The sequence below is a fragment of the Carcharodon carcharias genome (assembly GCF_017639515.1).
Source record: "Carcharodon carcharias isolate sCarCar2 chromosome 27 unlocalized genomic scaffold, sCarCar2.pri SUPER_27_unloc_1, whole genome shotgun sequence".
Classification (NCBI taxonomy): domain Eukaryota; kingdom Metazoa; phylum Chordata; class Chondrichthyes; order Lamniformes; family Lamnidae; genus Carcharodon; species Carcharodon carcharias.
This window is the reverse complement of record NW_024470624.1, coordinates 3,059,879-3,075,756: the sequence shown is the minus strand read 5'-3', so window position 1 is coordinate 3,075,756 and position 15,878 is coordinate 3,059,879. Positions and strand designations below refer to the sequence as shown.

At 45.3% G+C, this 15,878-nt stretch overlaps 1 pseudogene; it reads right to left on the bottom strand.

The window, feature by feature from the left end:
- LOC121273605 overlaps positions 1-10,838 on the bottom strand; it is a 40,325-nt pseudogene extending 29,487 nt beyond the window's left edge.
- Positions 10,839-15,878: the final 5,040 nt, after the last annotated feature.

The window sequence follows — 15,878 nt, the reverse complement described above, 5'->3', positions numbered from 1 at the left end:
CAAGTTCACAAGTGATTACAGGAGTTGGATTCTGCTGTTATTGTTGCTGTTAATTACATCCAGGCCTGAACCATGTTCATTCTGACACTTGGTGAAGTGGGAGGGTCAGAGATTTTCTTTCTGCTGGACTGGCCGGTCTCACGACTTTGCTTCTATTGGCTGATGCTGTTTGAGCCTGGGAGTGCACATTTCCACTGAAATGATCCACAAAAGCTGATGAAAATAGATTTGTTTTATTCTGGATGATGTTGTTTTTCCTTACCACTACAGGTAGATCTAAAATATATACAGAGTGTGCAGGAAAAACTCAGCAGGTCTGGCAGCATCTTTGGAGAGAGAAACAGAGTTAACGTTTTGAGTCCAATATGACTCTTCCTCAGAACTTCAGAGGGGGAGAAATGTGATGGGTTTGATGCTGTTGAGAAAGTGGGGTTGGGCTGGTAGAAGAAAAGGGAAAGTCAGGGATTGGTTAGAGGGCAGGCAAGATTAAATAACAAAAATGTCATGGAACAAAAGGCAAAGGGAGACATAATGGTTGTAGTAAAGAAACAAAGCATTGGTCCAGAGTAAGTGTTAATGGTAGAATAAAGGACAGCTCTGTCTGAAAGAAAAAACATGAAAACAAGATGCAGACTGGCACTTGGCAGAAAAAAAACAGAGAACAGAGCCTATGGTCTGAAGTTGTTGAATTCAATGTTGAGTCCAGGAGGCTGTAAAGTGCTTCATTGGAGGATGAGGTGCTGTTCGTCCAGCTTGTGTTGGGCCTCTCGGGAACATTGCAGCAGGCCGAGGACAGAAATGTGAGCATGAGAGCAAGGTGGTGAATTATAAAGGCAGCAACTGGAAGGTCAGGGTCATGCTTGTGGACTGAGCGGAGATGTTCCACAAAGAGGGTAGAGAACGGGACAGATGAATTAAAGAGAAAGCATTTGGGTCCAGAACATTGTGCACATCCTTTTACTCTGGTTGTCTTTGATCCTCAAGTAATTTTCTGTTTTTTAACCATGTTCTGTTTCATTAATAAACTTTTATCAGTAAAAATATTTGATTTTTTCTGAATTTTCCATGATCAGATTTCTGCACTTTAGGGAAAGTGGGTGAATGGGGTTGGCAGGCTCTTTAACAGAAAGTGAGTCCCTCTAAGGTAATTGGCAAAGGAGCCAGAAGGGGAGATGAGATTTTTTTTTTTTGACACAGCGAGTTGTTCTGATCTGCCTGAAAGCAGATTCAACAGTATCTTTCCAAAGGGTAAACACTTTTGAAAGGGAAGAATTTGCAGGGCTGTGGGGAAAGCGTAGAGCAGTTGGATGAATCAGAGAGTCCTTTCAAAGAGATGGCAGGGGCGTGCTGGGCTGAATGGACTCTTGCAGCCTCTGAATCTGAGCCTCCTGCTTTTGTGCAGGTTGAAAGGGACAGATTTCATTCCAGCCTCTACCCTGTATCTGTATTTAAAGAGACGGGTTTCTGTTCAGCTCTGAGTGACCGATATAACAATGTCTCCACTCCTCTGTATATTTAATCATAGAATAAAGCCTTGCATGGCCGATTATAGTCAACAGCCTTCCTGTAGCTCTCACTGGATGCAGCAAGAAAGTGTTTGACTGCTTAACAATAGTGGTATCCCCTGAAAATAATTCAAACACAACAAAAACAACCTGCATTTATATAGCACCTTCAATGTAGTAAAACTTCCCAGGGAGCTTCACAGGAGCGATTATCAAACCAAATCTGACACTGAGCCACATAAGAAGATATTAGGTCAGGTGACCAAATGCTCAGACAAAGAGGCAGGTTTTAAGGAGAGTCTGAGAGGAGGAAAGTGAGGTAGGGAGTTGGAGAGGTTTGGGGAGGGAATTCCTGAGCTTGGGACACAAGCAGCTGAAGACACGGCCGCCAATGGTGGAGCGATTAAAATCAGGGATACTCCAGAATGAGTGGAGCACAGATATTTCAGAGGGTGGTAGGGATGGAGGAGGTTACAGAGATGGAGAGGGGTGAGATCATGGAAGGATTTGAAAAGAATGGGCCCGATTTTAACTCATTCAAAATCCCATTCACTTTTACAGAGGTAAGATCGGGCCCATTGAGTCTGCACTGACACGTGAGTAACACCTGACCTACCAACCCAATCCCATTTAACAGCACTTGGCCTATAGCCTTGAATGTTATGACGTGCCAGTGCTCATCCAGGTACTTTTTACAGGATGTGAGGCAACCTGCCTCCACCACCCTCCCAGGCAGCGCATTCCAGACCATCACCACCCTCTGGGTAAAAAAGTTTTTCCTCACATCCCCCCTAAACCTCCTGCCCCTCACCTTGAACTTGTGTCCCCCTGTGACTGACCCTTCAACTAAGGGGAACAGCTGCTCCCTATCCACCCCTGTCCATGTTCCTCATAATCTTTTACACCTTGATCAGGTCGCCCCTCAATCTTCTCTGCTCCAACGAAAACAACCCAAGTCGATCCAATCTCTCTTCATAACTTAAATGTTTCATCCCAGGCAACATCCTGGTGAATCTCCTCTGCACCCCCTCCAGTGCAAACACATTCTTCTTATAATGTGGCGACCAGAACTGCACACAGTTGTGGCCTCACCAAGGTTCTATACAACTCCAACATGACCTCCCTACTTTTGTAATCTATGCCTTGATTGATAAAGGCAAGTGTCCCATATGCCTTTTTCACCACCCCACTAACATGCCCCTCTGCCTTCAGAGATCTATGGACACACATGCCAAGGTCCTTTTGTTCCTCAGAAATCCAGGCATTGGTTGGATGGGAGCCAATGTCAGTCAGTGAGCACAGGGGGTGATAGGTGAATGGACTGAGTGTGAGTGCGGTCACTTTATTTGCAGATTAACAGAGTAAGCACTGTACTTGAATCAATGTTATTAACGGATGGAATTGAATCAATTAAGGGTCAGATTAACAATATCACAATAATCCAGCATCAGCTCGGTCTGCTTAATACAGAACAGGGTTACACCCAGTGTCCAATATTAGAGGCGGCTGTGGCTGTTGGACGCCTAGTTTCACTGTCCAGCTGACAAGCCCACGGCTTTGGAGAACGAGTCTACCCGGGGTATGTTTCTAAAGCCTCCTTGCAACACATTGCCTGGTTAGCTGTGAGAATTCTTGCTGCGTTTCAGGATGCTCTCTTCCTTCTGGCTTGGTCAGTTGTGGGGGATCTGCCTCCTGCAGGGTTCACGTGTGTGTTCATTGGGCTCTGGTTCCCTGGCCCCACCCCAACTCTAATCTCATCGGCTTCCATCCCTCATCGACACAACCTTGTGCAGAGTGCAGCAAAGACAGGAGCACGGAGTGGAGGTGTAGATCAGCCATGAGCTGACTGAGTGGGAGAGGAGGTCCCCTTCCTAATCTTCCCAGGCTACCTGTTCTAATGTTTGTCTCTCTCTCTCCTCTCAAAGATTTGACTGGGTTTACATACAGCTTTCCCATCTCAGACACACATCAAACTCATTTCATCCCCATTTTATTGAGCTGATCCAGGCTCAACTTGGTGATTAATTAAACCCCTTCTTACCTTCCAGTTCTGAATAATAAACAGCGGATGTGCCAGATTAAACTGGCTTTCCTTTGGATCCCTCCCAGATATTGGTCACAAAAGGAAATTGGATGGGCACTTGAGGGAAATAAACTTGCAGGGGTACGGGGTTAGAACGGGGCAATGGGACTGATTGGATAGCTCTACAGAAAGCCAGCATGGACTCGATGGGCAGAATTGCCTCCTTCTCTGTCCTAATGACTCTATGACTCTCGTTCCAATTCCTGTCGAGACTAATAACTTATTAAATGAAAGGAATCCCCATGACACCAATGGAAAGAAAACCAATTGTCAGGATTTCACCTTTTAAAACTTTCACTGTAATAAACCAACTAAAATCAACACAAATACTCATTAACAGGCGATGGATATTTCAAAGAAAAAGGTAAATTTTACTTTACATTGTTGAAAGAACAAAGATACACCTCAGGTTGTTATAAGCACTCTCATTACTTCCTGCACACATGTTGCACCATGGGCAGTCTCACAGTCTTTCCAATTGCCCTCCCTATGTCGGATCTCTTACTTCCCACTCAATGAATTTGGCCCTCGAATCACTTTCACTGACACGTCTACAAATGCTGTCTCTCTCGGGTCACAACAATCCTGATGTCACAGAATACCCAGAGACTGCCTTCTTCAGCCTCTTTTTGCCAGTTGGCTCTGGCATAACTGAAATACAAGCAAGGGGTCTTTTCTAATCCACAGCTACCTGCTCTCCTTATCTTCATGTGTCTGTATAACACAGAGTACCACAGTCCCTGCTCTATTCTTGAGAGCCCTGCTTCAACACCAGCTTCTGTTCTCTAGTATGTCTGTCATTTTTGCCTGTAACTGAACCTGCTTCAGCTGCTCAAACTGTAATTCAATATGCAATTCACTGTTATTTACTCTTGACTTTTTAGCTTTTCATCCCCACAGTAACCTCAGGTCATGTGGACATTTCTTGAAAGTAATGACCTCAGAACCAGGAAATCAATTACTCCATCTTCAGAAGAATCCCCAGTTTCACTTTGAGTTTAAAGGGGACATTGCATGAAAAAAACATCATTTTCCCAAGGTACGTGGATCATCAGATGTTCTCCACACCCAACGGAAAAACCTTACTGAAGTTAGGAAGTTTCCACAATCCTTTTTGACTACAACACATTTTAATATGCTAAACACTGTAACAACTACCTTTTTACACACTGTGCAGATAATGTTTTCTCTGTCACATTTTACAATTAAACATATCACCTTGGCAACACTATAAACTTAACTCGTAACAAAACCAACCAAATGTGACAATTAGGTTTTAAAGTTCAACTTGCTCCAGTTCTTAAGAGTCCAATGTTCTGGTAAACACGATTTCATTTTACTATTGGTTGATTCACTTTCTTTAACCTTCTCAAGAGATCTCCTTTCCCCTGTCACACAGTCTTTCCAGGTCCTTGGTTAAAAGGTTTTCTATTCCTCATGGTGCTTTTTAAATCTGTATCGGATTGTGTACAGTCTGGGCCTTGGGGGTTGGATTTGTGATGGGTCCAAAGGATTTCCAGATTGGAGCCTGGTTCATTTTGTCAGGAACCACATTGCTGATTGCTGGCAATCCATCTGGCTTTTGATTACTGGCTGTCAGGAATTGGACTTTCAGAAGAAATTCCCTGTCATCTTGCTTTTTCCCCTCTGAATTCAGCAATTTGTCTATACAATGGTATTTGTGTACACACTGGTATACAATCAGGAGGGAGTGGTCCTAGGAGTCCTCAACATCGACTCTGTATCCCATGAAGTCTCATGGCATCAGGTTAAACATGGACAAGGAAACCTCCTGCTGATTCCCAGCTACCGACCACCCCCTCATCTGATGAATCAGTGCTCCTCCATGTTGAACACCACTTGGAGGAAGCACTGAGGATGGAAAGGGCACCAAATGTACTCTGGGTGGGGGACTCCAATGTCCAAAGCCAAGAGTGAATCAGTAGCATCACAACTGACCAAGCTAGCCGAGTCCTAAAGGACATCACTGCTAGACTGGGTCTGTGACAGGTATTGAGGGAACCAAGAGGGAAAAACCTCCCTGACCTTGTCCTCACCAATCTCCTGATTGCAGATTCATCTGTTCATGACAATGTTGGTGTGAGTGACCACCACACAGTTCTTGTGGTGACAAAGTCCTGTCTTCACATTGAGGATACGCTCCATCGTGTTGTGTGGTACTACCACTGGACTAAATGGGATCAATTTCAAACAGATCTAGCAACTCAAAACTGGGCCATCAGCAGCAGCAGAAATGTGTACAGCTACAATCTGTAACCTCATGTCCTGGCATATCCCCCACTTTACCATTACCACCAAGCCAGGGGATCAACCCTGGTTCAATGAAGAGTGCAGGAGGGCATGCCAGGAGCAGCATCAAGCAAATGTAAAAATGAGGGGTCAACCTGGTGAAGCTACAACACAGGACTACTTGTGTGCTAAACAGTGAAAGCAGCAAGTGACAGACAGAGCTAAGCAATCCCAAAACCAAGGGATCACATCTGAGCTCTGCAGTCCTGCCAAATCAGTCATGAATGGTGGTGTACAAATAAACAACTCAGTGGAGGAGGAGGCTCCACAAATATCCTCATCCTTAATGAGGGGGAAACCCAGCACATCAGTGCAAAGGACAAGGATGAAGCATTTGCAAACATCTTCGGCCAGAAGTGTGGGTTGGATGATCCATCTGGGCCTTCTGAGGTCCCCAGCATCATAGATGCCAGTCTTCAGCCAATTTGATTCAATCCACATGCTGTTAAGAAATGGCTGAAGACACTGGATACAGCAAAGGCTATGGGCCCTGACAAAATTCTGGCAAGAGGATTGAGACTTGTGCTCCAGAACTAGCTGTGCTCCTAGCCAAGCTGTTCCAGTACAGCTACAACACTGGCATCAACCTGGCAATGTGTATGTACACAAAAAGCAGGACAATCTAACTCAGCCAATTACCCCCCAACTGTCTACTCAATCAGCAAAGTGGTGGAAAGTGTCGTCAACTGTGCTATCAAGCACCTTTCACTCAGCAATAACCTGCTCACTAATGCTCAGTTTGGGTTCCGCCAGGACCACTCAGCTCCTGACCTCATTACAACCTTGGTTCAAACATGGACAAAAGAGCTGAGCTCCAGGGGTGAGGCAAGTGTGACTGCCCTTCACATAAAGGCAGCATTTGGCCAAATATGGCATCAAGGAGCCCGAGTAAAAATGGAGTCAATGGGAATCAGGGGAAAACTCTCTGCTGGTTGGAGTCATACCCAGCACAAAGGAAGATGGTTGTGGTTGTTGGAGGTCAGTCATCTCAGTCCCAGAACATCACTGCAGGAGTTCCTCAGGGTAGTGTCCTAGGCCCAGACATCTTCAGCTGCTTCATCAATGACCTTCCTTCCGTCATAAGGTCAGGAGTGGGGATGTTTGCTGATGATTGTACAATGTTCAGCACCATTTGAGACTCATCAGATGCTGAAGCAGTCCATGTCCAAATGCAGCAAGACCTGGACAATATCCAGGCTTGGGCTGACAAGTGGCTAATAACATTTACAGCACACAAGTGCCAGGCAATGACCATTTCCAACAAGAGAGAATCTAACCATCACCCCTTGATGTTCAATGACATTACCATCACTGAATCCCCCACTATCAACATACTGCGGGTTACCGTTGACCAGAAACTGAACTGGACCAGCCACATAAATACTGTGGCTACAAGAGCAGGCCAGAGGCTGGGATTTCTGAAGCAAGTAACTCACCTTGTGACTCCCCAAAGCCTGTCCACCATCTACAAGGCACAAGTCAGGTGTGTGATGGAATACTCCCCACTTGCCTGGATGAGTGCAGCTCCAACAACACACAAGCTTGACACCATCCAGCACAAAGCAGCCCACTTGATTGGCACCCCATCCACAAACATTCACACCCTCCAGCAGTTTTTACCATCTATAAGATGTACAGCAGCGACTCACCCAGGCTCCTTCGACAACACCTTCCAAACCCATGACCTCTACCACCTCGACGGACGAGGAGAGCAGGCACATGGGAACACTGCCACCTTCAAGTTTCCCTCCAAGCCACGTGCCATCTTGACATGAATCAATATCGCCGTTCCTTCACTATCGCTGGGCCAAAATCCTGGAACTCCCTCCCTAAAAGCCCTGTGGGTGTACCTACACCACACAGACTGCAGCTCACCACCACCTCAAGGGGCAATTAGAGGAGGGCAATAAATGTTGGTCTAGTCAGATAAGTCCACATCCTGTGAAAGCCTAACATTCCATAAATGATTAACTGTTTTAAAAAATGAAGAGAAGACTGCAGGGTGACCTGATGGAAGCCTTTAAGATGATGAAGGGGTTCAATAATCCAACAGGGATTTCATGAGAAACCTCTTTACCCAACGAGTGGTGAGAATGTGGAACTCGCTACCACAGCGAGTGCTTCAGGTGAATAGTATGAATATATTTAAGGGGAAGCTAGATACATACATGAGGGAGAAAGGAATAGAAGGATATGCTGATGGGGGAGATGAAGATGGGTGGGTGGAGGCTCATGTGGAGCATAAATACTGACAGAGACCAATTGAGCTGACTGGCCTGGCCCTGTGCTGTAGACTCAGTGGAACAGAGACAAATGTATTCATTTTAGATCTACCTGTATTGTTTGGGAAGACACTATTTACTGACCAGGATGAAATAAATATCCTTCATCAGCTTTTGTGGATCATTTCAGTGGAAATGTTCACTCCCAGGCTGAAAGAGCATCAGCCCACTGGAAGCAAAGTCATGAGACCGGCCAGTCTGGCAGAAAGAAACCCTCCGACCCTCTCACTTCACCAAGTGTCAAAATGAACATGGTTCAGTCCCAGATGTAATTAACAGCAGCAAAACACCAGAATCCAGCCTGGAATCACTTGTGAACTCGCTGGTGTCTCCGCAGGTGCGATGACTGAGTGAATCTCTTTCCACACTCAGAGCAGGTGAACGGTCTCTCTCCAGTGTGAACTCGCTGGTGTGTCAGCAGGTTGGATAACTGAGTGAATTCTTTCTCACACAGGGAGCAAGTGAATGGCCTCTCCCCTGTGTGAACTTGCTTGTGCGTCTGCAATGTGGATGAATCGCTGAATCCCTTCCCACACTCAGAGCAGGTGAATGGCCTCTCCCCAGTGTGATCCCACTTGTGTTTCTGCAGAGTGTATGAATGACTGAATCCCTTTCCACACACACAGCAGGTGAACGGCCTCTCCCCGGTGTGAACTTGCTGGTGGATCTGCAAGTTGGATATCTGAGTGAATCTCTTTCCACACACAGAGCACGTGAATGGCCTCTCCCCAGAGTGAACTCATTGGTGGATCTGCAGGTTGGACATCTGAGTAAATCCCTTTCCACATTCGGAGCAGGTGAACGGCCGCTCCCCAGAATGTACTCGCCAGTGTCTCTGCAGGTGTGATGAATCACTGAATCCCTTCCCACACTCAGAGGAGGTGAACGGCTTCTGCCCGGTGTGAACTCGCTTGTGTGTCCACAGGGCGCTTGACTGAGTGAATCCCTTTCTACAAATGGAGCAGGTGAATGGCCTCTCCCCAGAGTGAACTCGCTGGTGTATCAGCAGTTTAGAGGATGTTCCAAATGTCTTCCCACAGTGAGAACAGCTGAATGATCTCTCCTCAGTGTGAATGCGCTGGTGGACTGTCAGGTCATGAGACCTTTTGAAGGCACTCCCACAGTCAGAGCATTTAAAAGGTCTCTCATTGGTGTGAGTGACATGGTGCTGCAGCAGGCTGGATGATTGACTGAATCCCTTCCTGCACACGGAGCAGGTGAACGGCCTCTCCCCAGTGTGACGGCGTCGATGTATCTCCAGATCAGAGGGGGCCCGAAATCCCTTCCCACAGTCCCCACATTTCCACGGTTTCTCCATGGTGCAGGTGTCCTTTTCCTCACACAGAACATATATAATGTCTCTCCTCAATGTGAATGCTGTGATGTTTCTTCAGACTGCATAACTGGTTAAAGCTTGTTCCACAAGTCAGTGGTACCTCACTCGGGTGTGTGTCTCGGTGCATTTCCAGTCACCTTGATGCTTAAAATCTTTTGAAGCAGGCAGACCACAAACATTTCTCCAGCTAGATTCAAAGGTCGATGATATTCAGCTCCTGAAGAATTGAGTGAGTCTGTCAGATCCTGATGTGTTGTTTGTTGTGAATTTCCTGTCTTCACATCCTCAACTTCTGATGTTCTGTAGAAAGAGATTATAAAATCCATCACTGTCAGTACAGGATAGAAATTTAGAATACACAATTCTAGTTTTAGTGAACTCCATGATTCGAAATGTTCATAACTGTAGTTTATTACAGTGAGTGGTCATTATTTGGAACTCACAACTTGTAAGGCAGGTGGAAGACCAATGATTTTAAACTGAAATTCGAAAGGCACTCGAAGGAAATAGACTTGCAGCAGTACAGGGATACAGAGGGGGAATGGGACTGACTGGATTGCTCTGCAGAGAGTTGCTATGGAATCAACGTGCCCATAAGTCTTCTTCTGTGTCTTAACAAATCTAGGACAGGAGATTTATAATGTAGCTACAGTCCTATATCAGAACACAAAAAATAATAATAAATATATCTAATAGAATCTAGGAGCAGCAATAGGTCATTCAGCCCTTCGAGCCTGCACTGCCATTCATTATGATCTTGGCTGATCATCCAACTCAACAGCTTGCTCCTGCTTTCTCCTCATATCCTTTGATCCCTTTTGCCCCAAGAGCTGTATCTAACTCTTTCCTGAAAACATAAAATTTTTTGGCCTCAATTACTTTCTGTGGTAACGAATTCCACAGGCTCACCACTCTCTGGATGAGGACATTTCTCCTCATCTCAGTGTACATAAGATATAACAACACTAGGCATATTTCTGTCCTCTATTAATTTACTGTTCCCTTAAATGTCAGCCATCTCCTAGGGAAACCACCCCTTTAATTGTGAACATTAGGAAAGAGACCATCCTTTTAGCCAGACAAATAAATGTGTCAAGCTGAGGGAGCAAAGGATGTCAATGTATTTAAGAGAGAGAGAGAGACCTGGGCCAACCTTTCCAGAGTCTGCACCCTCCCTGGATTCACTTCCTTTCCCTTCAGTTCCTGCAAGTCAGCAATTTGCCCCCAGAATGAGAAAAGAAATAGAAAGGGGGAGAAAAGAAAGTGATTTACTCACAGACGTTGGACACAGGAGGAAGTTTTAGTCTGTGTGAAGCTCAATCTTCATTCACACAAAGTCCGCGCTCTGATTGGCTGGAGGACCAGAGTCCTTCCGGTCCTCCCACTCTTCCCATTGGTCAGTCCCTCAGCATGACGGGAAGGGGGGAGCTCTCCCGCGCATATGTGCAGCTTCCCCTCTCGCGAACTATCCGAACGGCTTCTCGCTCTGGCCGGAGCCATCAGCCGGTTGCCTGGAAACCTTGGCTCGAGGAGGTGGAGGGGGAGGGGGAACAATGGGTGGAGGCGGGGCTCCCGTGTCCGCGCGCCTGGCCTACGGACTGGAACCCGAGGACGTCATCGCGGAGTAGAGTGATTCCTATTGGCTGATTCAGGCAGGGTCCCAATGTTGACGTCACAATGCGGAAGTTGGACAATGAGCTTCAGACTAAAACCTCCTCCTGTGTCCAACATCTGTGAGTAAAACACTTTCTTTTCTCCCCCTTTCCATTTCTTTTCTCATTCTGGGGGCAAATTGTTGACTTGCAGGCACTGAAGGGAAAGGAAGTGAATCCTGGGAGGGTGCAGACTCTGGAAAGGTTGGCCCAGATCTTTCTCTCTCAAAGACACTGACATCCTTTGCTCCCTCAGCTTGACACATTTATTTGTCTGGCTAAAAGGATGGTCTCTTTCCTAATGTTCACAATTAAAGGGGTGGTTTCCCCAGGAGATGGCTGACATTTAGGGGACAGTAGCTTAATATAGGACAGAGATATATCTCGTGTTGTTACATGGTACATATTAGATATATTATTTATGGTTCTGTCATAAAGTTTATTAATTCTTATTTCAGTCTTGTATATGTAGCTATGTTGCATATTTCGACTCATAGCGTCATTACAGCACAGAAGTAGCCCATTCGGTAACTCGAGTCCATGCCGACCCTCTGGAGCAATCCTGTCTGTCCCATTCTCCCACTATATCCCCGTTCCCCCGCCAGTTTATTTCCATCAAGTGACACAACAAATTTCATTTTGAAATTATTGATTATCGCCACTTCCACCATCCTCAGAGGTAGCGAGTTCCAGGACATGATCACCTGCTGCTGAAATAAGGTGCTTGTTCATATCCCACCCATATCTCTATTGAAATAATCTTCTACTGTATGTTACACTTAGCCCATTATTATAGGCACTGACAGATATTTAAGACTAGCAACCTGGGTGATGATTTTCAATGCTGCAAAGGTTAGTGGTGGGTCAGAAGTTTGGAAAATTCTTAGATACCAGCAAAGCATCATGAACAAAAAGAGAGAGCAAACTGAGTGTGACTGAAAACTAGCAAGAATTATGAAACAGACAGTAAAAGCTTCCAGAAGTATGTAACAAGGGAAAGAGTAGTGAAAGCAAGTCTTGATCCCCTAGAGGGTGACACTGGGAAATTAATAATGGAAAAGATGGAAATGGTATAGTCTTTGAACAAGAATTTTGTATCTGTCTTCACAGTAGAAGACACTAAAAATCCCAAGAATAGTAAAAAAGTAGGGGACAAAAGGAAAGAAGAAACTTAAAACAATCACGATCTTCAGAACAAAAGTACCAGGAAACTAATGGGACTAACGGCTGACAGGTCTCCAGGAAGTATCTGCAGAGATAGTGGATACATTGTTTGCCAGCTTCGAAAATTCCCCAGATTCTGGAACGGTCCCAGCGGATTGGAAAACCACAAATGTAACACAACCATTCGAGAAAGGAGTGAGACAAAAAGCAGGAAACTATAGGCCAGTCAATCTAACATCTGTCATTGGGGAACCAGTAGATGTCACATATTTGGATTTTCAAAAGGCATTCGCTAAGGGGCCACATAAAAGATTACTGCACAAGATAAGAGCTCATGGTGTTGGGGATGATATATTAACACGGATAGAGGATTGGTTAACGGGAAATAGAAAGTCGGGGTAAATGGATCACTTTGAGGTTAGCAGTATGTAAGCAGTGAAGTCCTGCAGGGATCATTACTGGGGCCTCAAATATTTACAATTCATGTTAATCACTTGGATGAAGGAACTGACTGTATTGTAGCCAAAATTGCTGATGATACAATTTAGGTAAGAAAGCAAGTTTTGAGGATACAAAGAGTCTACAAATGTATAGCGGTAGATGAAGTGAGTGGGTGTAAAATTGGCAGATAGTGTATAATGTGTGAAAATATGTGGTTATCCCCTTTGGCAGGAAGAATAGAAAAGTAGAATATTATTGAAATGGAGAGAGGCTGCAGAATGCTGCAGTACAGAGGAATCTGCGTGTCCTTGTATATGAATCACAAAAAGACAGTATGCAGATACAGCAAATAATGAGGAAGGCAATGGGAATGTCGGCCTTTATTGCAAGAGGGGTGGAGTATAAAAATAGGGAAGTCTTACTGCAGTTCTACAGGGTTTGGTGAGACCACACCTGGAGTACTGTGTACAGTTCTGGGCTCCTTCTTTAAGCAGGGATAGACTTGCACTGGAAGCAGCTCAGATAAGGTTCACTCGGCTGATTCCTGGGATGAAGGGATTGTCTTATGAGGAAAGATTGAGCAGGCTGGGCCTATTCAAATTGGAGTTGAGAAGAATAATATCGGATTCTGAGGCAGCTTGACAGATGCTGAGAGGATGTTTCCACTCATGGGGGAGGTTAGAAATAGGAACACAGTTTAAAAATAAGGTGCCTCCCATTTAAGACACAGATGAGGAGAAATTTCTTCCCTCAGAGGGTTGTTTGTCTTTGGAATTCTCTTCCGCAAGGACCAGTGGAGGCTGGGTCATTGAATAAATTCAAAGACGAGTTACACAAATTTTTGATGGACAAGGGAGTCAAGGAGTGAAACCTAAGATGAGGAGGGATTTCTTCACTCAGAGGGTGGTGAAGCTTTAGAATTCTCAACCCCAGAGGACTGTGGAGGCTCAGTCATTAAATTTATTTAAAACAGAGATTGATAGGTTTTAGATATTGAAGATATTAAGCGATATTGGGGATAGTGCAGGTAAATGGTGCTTAGGTAGATCAGCCATGATCTCCAGGCTGGTTGAGCAGGCTCGATGGGCTGAATGGCCTGCTTGTGCTCCTATTTCTTATGATCTCTGTGTCCTGGTCATGAAGCAATGAGCATAGACCTGTGATCAACATGGACCTTCAGGAGAATTGGAGGCTGTATATTAAGTACAGCTGAGTGAGAATGGAGAGAATATGTGTGGGATGGACATTTACCGCTTTTGGGGAATGAGAGAGGAAAAAACGTTCCATAGAAACTAGAAATGTCTGTTCTGAATTTCTATGCTGTACTGATAGTGATGACTGTTCTGAATTCCTTTAACAGGATATTAGAAGGGGAGGATTTACGGACAGAAATCTCAAACCAAACTTCACATCAAGATCTGGCAGTCACTCAATTCCTCAAGACCTAAATATCATCGGCCTTTGAATCTGGGAGAAATGTTTGTCTGCTCTGTCTGCTTCATAAAATTTCGAACATCAGTGTGACTGGAAAAGGTCTGAGACACACACACCCGAGTGAGGATGTTCCAATGAACTGACTGTGGAAAGAGCTTTAACCAGTTACACAGCCTGAAAAATCATCACCGTTCACCACAGGAAGAAACCGTCCATGTGTTCTCTGTGTGGACGAAGCTTCAACTGATCATCAAACCTGGAGAGACACAAGGACACCTGCACCATGAAGAAACCGTGGAAATGTGGGGACTGTGGGAAGGGATTCAAATCCCCGTCTGAGCTGGAAACTCATCGGTGCAGTCAAACTGGGGAGAGGCCATTCACCTGCCCTGTTTGTGGGAAGGGATTCGCTCAGTTACACCACCTGCAGACGCACCAGCGAGTTCACACTGGTGAGACCATTCACCTGCTCTGTGTGTGGGAAGGGGTTCATTGATTCTTCCAACATGTACAGACACCAGTGGGTTCACACCAGGGAGAGACTGTTCACCTGCTCAGAGTTTGGGAAGGGTTTCAGTCGGTTATGCAGACCACATTCACACCAGCAAATTCACACCGGGGAGAGGCTGTTCACCTGCCCTCAGTGTGGGAAGGAATTCACTCACTCATCCCATCTACAGACACACCAGCGAATTCACACCAGGGAGAGGCCATTCATCTGCTCTCTGTGTGGGAAGGGATTCACTCAGGTATCCCATCTGCAAACACACCAGCAAGTTCACACTGGGGTGAGGCTGTTCAGCTGCTCAGATTGTGGGAAGAGATTCAGTCGGTTATCAAAATTGCAAATGCACGAGCAGGTTCACACTGGAGAGAGGCATTTCACCTGCTCCGAGTGTGGGAAAGGGTTCATTGCATCATCCACCCTGCTGATACACCAGCGAGTTCACACTGGGGAGAGGCCATTCACCTGCTCTCAGTGTGGAAAGGGATTCACTCAGCTATCCAGCCTGCTGACACACCAACGAGTTCACAAGTGATTACAGGGGTTGGATTCTGCTGTTATTGCTGCTGTTAATCACATCCAGGACTGAACCATGTTCATTCTGACACTTGGTGAAGTGGGAGGGTCGGAGGGTTTCTTTCTGCTGGACTGGCCGGTCTCACAACTTTGCCCCCAGTGGGCTGATGCTGCTGGAGCCTTGTTGAGAATACCAGATTTCAGATTTCAGAAGGATCACAGAAGAAAGGGCTGTTTGGAAGTTAAAAGATATTTAGTTTGTATGTCTGTTAGGAGCCACCCAAAGCGTGCCATGTTGCCATGGAGATGGGCTGTGTTGGTCAGATGGTTCTTTTGTATAATTTATCTGGGAGTTTCTCACAGAAGAAAACTATCACAGTTTGAGGATCAAGTTGGCTGTGGTAGATTGGGAAACTACATGAAAAGTTATGATGGTAGACAGGCAATAGCTAACATTGAAGGAATTATTACATGTTTACAACAAATATAGATTACTTGCAGGAACAAAAATCCCAACAGGTAAAGTGATGAAACTGTGGCCAACAAGAGAAATTAAAGATTGCATTAGATCAAAGATCATAACGTGACCAAAAGAGTAGTAAGTCTTTTACTTCTTGCTTATCAAGACTCTATGTAACTCTGCCTTAAAA